This window comes from Protomyctophum parallelum, assembly GCF_964188405.1.
Source record: "Protomyctophum parallelum genome assembly, chromosome: 1".
Lineage (NCBI taxonomy): Eukaryota > Metazoa > Chordata > Actinopteri > Myctophiformes > Myctophidae > Protomyctophum > Protomyctophum parallelum.
This window is the reverse complement of record NC_139697.1, coordinates 67,545,183-67,550,717: the sequence shown is the minus strand read 5'-3', so window position 1 is coordinate 67,550,717 and position 5,535 is coordinate 67,545,183.

Genomic DNA, 5,535 nt, shown 5'->3' with positions numbered 1-5,535 from the left:
TTGATTTGCAGTCCACATTCTATCACATTTAGAGCAGTGGTTCTAAAACTTGAATACAAGGAGAACTTCCATAATTATGTATTTATATTTTCTTTCTTTCTTTGTTGTATTCTTTCAATTATTTTTCAACTCTTCTATCTTCATTTTTGGATTCTTCATTCCCATAAAAATATGTTATACAAACAGAGATTCTCCAAAGGGTGAGGAAATGATAAATAAAAAAAAGAGGAAGTATTTATTCCAAATGTGTGGAATGGAGTATATTCACAGTCATATACAGTATATCATCTGCTACTTTTGCTACTTTGAATGCTGAAAAGTAACAGTTTTGGACAGTTTTTGAGCTTTCCACCCGAGAGTCAATATTCTCAATCATATATAAAGTTAGTGCCATATTGTAGATGGCCTAGTGTCTTGTGAACAGTGTTGCCAACTCTGGTGAGATAAATAAGCCAAGCCACCTCCAAAAAACAAGCCAACTCTTTGAGAGAGAAATACGCCATAACCCCCCCCCCAAAAAAAACCAAGCCCAATAATTTGGACATTATATTCCTAATAAAAAAGGATTTGATGCATGTATCATTAAAATACTATGTATGTCTATAATAATGAATGTTTTTGGTCGTCAGTAAACACACATACTAATAGCCAGGGCTTAATAGTAGAGACACCTGACTGATTCTGACACTCAATGTGATTCAAGAAATGAAATGCTGGGTTGTTCGAGTTTCAAAACAAGCCACCGAATTTTTAAAACAAGCCCAAAAAACCCCCCGCAACCTGCGACTCAGGGGGAAATAACCCAAGCCAACATTGGCGGGAAACAAGCGGACTTGGCAACCCTGGTAGTGAATGATGGCCTGTGTAGCCATGAGTGACATGCATTGCTCTCGCTAAAGCCACCCCCCCCCCCCCCTCCTGCTCCTTTTTATGCTGGTCTGATCTTATCAATGTCATTGTCTTGATGGCATTGTTCCTGCTGCTCTGCTCTGTTCTGTGGCACCCTGCCCCCCATGGGGGGTCTTTGTCTGGTGTCACTGTTGTTGCTGCTCTGTTCTGTCCTGACCAGAGGGGGGTCTTTCGTCTTTGGCTGATGTCATGTCACTGTTGCAGCTACACTGTAGGTGTGCAACGGTTCATACATGTCACGGTTCAGTGATGTCACAGTTAATCGTACATTTTCGATACAGCAAAAAAACAAATCCAGATAAATGTCCTTGATTTTTCTTTACTGCAACTTGGGAGAGCGGGAGTCGTATTACTGAAGGAGTCTCAAATAACAGTGGCATTATTCGCTGGCAAATTAACCAAACTCTCGTCTCTCTCTCTCTCTCTCTCTCAACCGCACACAGATGTAGCAACTTGCCTGACTTGTTTCGGTCTGCCTCGTGAAGTGCAGAGCACATCATTAGAAGTTGATTTAACTAACCACTTAAACCTTAAACCCCTCCGTTCTTAGTAAAAAAACGGACCTGAGTTGAAACTACTGTGCAACTGTGGTCTTGACAGATATCAGTAGGAAAGCTGAGAGGAACACACACACACACAAGAGAAGCCTCAAGGCCAAACTATTACATCACCAAACACCTAAACAAGCAGCCAAGGACCGAGGTATATGTAATGTAACTAAGAGAAAAGATTGAGCAAGCACTCAGAGTAATTCAACATACTAATAATGTATCGGGTGCCACGGTTCAGGTAGTCGTTGACGCTGAGGAAGGCCTCCGGGCCGAATCGGCGGTTGGTGCACACTATGGAACTTTCCTCTATTCTACCCCGGAATCGAATCTGATTTAAATGGGTAATTCCTGTCATTCCTGCTTGCTCAGGGGATAAATCGAATCTTAGGTCAAAATGCCAGATCCTTTGTCTAGGTGAGACATGACCTTTGACACAATCTAAATGTCTGAATATTACTACCGTATTTATATACAGATTTGACATATTTCTAGTATGTCGTTAGGTGAGAAACTAAAAAGAAGAAGAAACTAAAATCTGATTACTTCTGCCTACCACGATAAGGTATTAATTATCTTTGTTAATTATATATATGGTGGATTAGGTTGACTAAAAGAAAATACCAATTGAGCCGGCAGGCAGTCTGGCCGGTCTAATAACAATACGACATACATCTTGTGTTAGCTTTATGTTTTTAAGGTTTTAATGTTTACCGGTAGAACTATAATTTGCCTGTCTGCCTTTCCCAGTTCCCGCCATTCCCCATTGTTATTATAACATGTGAAATGCAAACCGCCATGTGTTAACTATAGACGTTATGAGCGGAAGGAAGGCAAATGTCAACTAGACTTCCCTCAGGTTTATTATTTTAAAGGGAAGACGTCAAGACGATAAACTACTGCATTTTCTGGGTTTTTTTTATATTGAGGCAGAGAAAGAGAGAAAGCCGAGAGAGAGAGACCACGTAGGAGGGAGACACGAGACAGTATAGGAAAGCTGAGAGAGACAGACGGTGAAGTTGAGAGGGAGATAGTGTGTAAGGACACACAGATAGGGAAGCTGAGAGGGAGACAGTGTCTATTAGAGACAGACAGACAGATAGGGAAGTTGAGAGGGAGACAGTGTGTAAGGACAGACAGACGGTAAAGTTGAGAGGGAGATAGTGTGTAAGGACAGACAGACAGATAGGGAAGCTGAGAGGGAGACAGTGTGTAAGGACAGACAGACAGATAGGGAAGCTGAGAGGAAGACAGTGTAAGGACAGACGGACACACTGATAATATTAATACGAAGGCTGAGTGGGAGGAAGACAGTGTAGGAGACAGTAGGGAAGCTGAGAGGGTGACACACAGTGTACTCAGGTGAACACAGGTGAACTCTACGATGTAATCAATCACTTACCAGTGATTCCAGGACTCGCTTTTTTATACCGGTATTTACATAAATCTCAATTATAATTTCAATATTTTATCTTTGATAGATAACTATAGAGATCATGCGTACAGATTTGCATGACATTTGGATAAAATCTGAAGGAGTAATATCCTTCAGATATCAAAAGATGTGTTTTACATAAGTCAGCCTCCTGGTGGCGCTATAAAGAGCAGATGTGAAAAATGCAGGTCAAAGGTTTTTTACTTGGCCTGGCTCTAGGGAGTGTGCATACAAAGTTTTACACAGATCGGTGCAGTTATAGGTAAAAAGACAAATGGGCCAGTTATAGCGCCACCACGAGGCTTATGTGAAAATGTACAAGTGGCATTTCTTCCTCGGCCTAATGGGAACGTGTGCATAGTTTCACAGAAATTGCACGCTGTGTTCATGATTTGAGGCATTTTGTTCAAAACGGACCAATCCTGCAAACTTTGGAAGGCAATCTTAGCCAATGGGGATTAAATATGGGGGTGTGGACATTTCCGTATTGATAACATGACTGTAGAGATACCGATTTACCGATTTGTCTATACCGATGTGCGTGATGTATGGATAAAATGTGTACGAGTAAGATAAAGAAATGTGTTGAGCAAAGGTCTGCCTCATGGTGGCGCTATAACAGGCTGGGGAAAAAGGTGGCGGAAGTTCGTCGTTGGCATCCGGGGAGTGTGTGTGCAGTACAATTTGGCATCGGCCGGGCCAACGGTGCTGGAGATTAGCTGTACACAGACAGGCGGACGGATAGACACACGGACACACACGTGGACAGAGTGCAAAACATACATGCCTTCGGCCTGGTGGAGACAATTACTTATTCACAACTGTGACAAACCCCTGATGGGGCTTTAGCCCGGACTGCTGCCCATAGGAGGCCTTGTTATGTTTCACCAGTTTCAGTTGAAACGGGCCTCCACCCTCAGGGGGGCCTCCGAGCTACGACTGACCGCCAGAAGTCATTCAACCCCCCACCACCCATGGCCCTCTCTATCTCGCTCACTCACTGCCTTGCTCTCTCCCACGATGTTAAAGTTACACCTATTTCCTGTTAATAACCTGGGTACAATGTACGTGCAGCATTGGGTGGTAAATGAGAGACACTTTATTGTGAAGGGACGACAGGATTAGGAGAGGTGTTGTTGCTGCGTAATTGTCGAGAGTAATGGCTGCAAGCGAAATTGAACAGTCAAAACTATGTGTCTGTATATCAACAGAATAATTATGTCGTAGGTAAATTCTGGGCCTTATTTGGTCATGAAACGGGCCTCCAGATTCCTACGGCCGCCCCTGCTGCTGCCTAAATGTTTTAATTTACAGGGTGCTGATTGGAGAGAACAGATCGGTCAGGGGAAGGGGAGACAACCAGCCACAGAGTATAAAACTCTTTCCCAGCTATACCAACACACTTTGCTAGTTTCTGGGATGGCTCAGGGTAGAAGACAGGGTTATGCAAATATCCCTGGGATTGGTAATTAAGATAGACAGCCACAAAGGGACATACCCTCATACCTGTCAAACTGCATCTCCAAAGTGAGTGACGCCCACACAGCACCAGAGAGAGCACATATAGAAGAACAAACATGGGAATGGATAATTTGTTATGATGAATTGAAAATGGTGGACCCTCTTGTAAACAAGTGTAATACTTTATGGTGTCGTCCACTCACAGTTGACAGTTTTTGTATTGAGTTGTACTTGAAATGTACTGTAATTCAATCAAAAATTAAACCAATCAATCAAGGAAAGTTCTCATTCTACGGGAATGCCCTGACCATTAAAATATGGTAATCACTGGTATCACCAGTTCACCACAAGGGGACATAGGGCCTATAGGGTTTATTTGTTGATATACAGTATCATTGTGTTCATTTTGATGAACTGAATACAACAAACCAAAACGTTTTTTGTTAAACCCTCTGTCCCTCTCCTGTTTCCCCTTTATTTGTTCTGGTCCCTGAGCCGGTCTAATATAACTCAGTGTTGACAGAAGAAAAATATGCCTTGCTTTGAACTTTGAAGCAAATCCTGTAGTGACGCATGCTGGGACTTGTATTTCTCCAAGCACACACGAGATCAAAATCAAACAGGATGGGATCAGACCAGAGCAGCGTTTACTCCTCCTGCTGGTAGTGGCTAGTAACGGCAGGTTATATGATCAACACTGGGGTTTACATCATGGAACATGTGTCTTAATCTGTACAGTATGAAGGGGCAGACTGGGCTGTACAGTATGAAGGGGCAGACTGGGCAGGGCACCGATCGATGTTAAATTATCTGTTTTGTCAAAATTGTCTATATATAGGCCTATATTTGAAAAATTATCTTAAGTAGGCCTAATGACTGCATGATTTGAACATGCACAGTATATCATAATTATACCTATACATTTTTCTTCTTTTTATAGATATTGGATAAGGTTCTGTAGCAATTTGTAACAATATTGTAGAAATCTTAGAACTTATAATTGTCAAATGTGTTCAATTATGTTCTAATCATGTATAGGCTACTATATACTATAATAATATATATTATATATATTAGCCTACTTATAGGCCATTTTCAAATGTATGGTAGGCCTATGGGGTGAATTTTAAATGTATGATACAAGAACATTTGCATGGGGTGATTTTCAAATGTTGTATGATA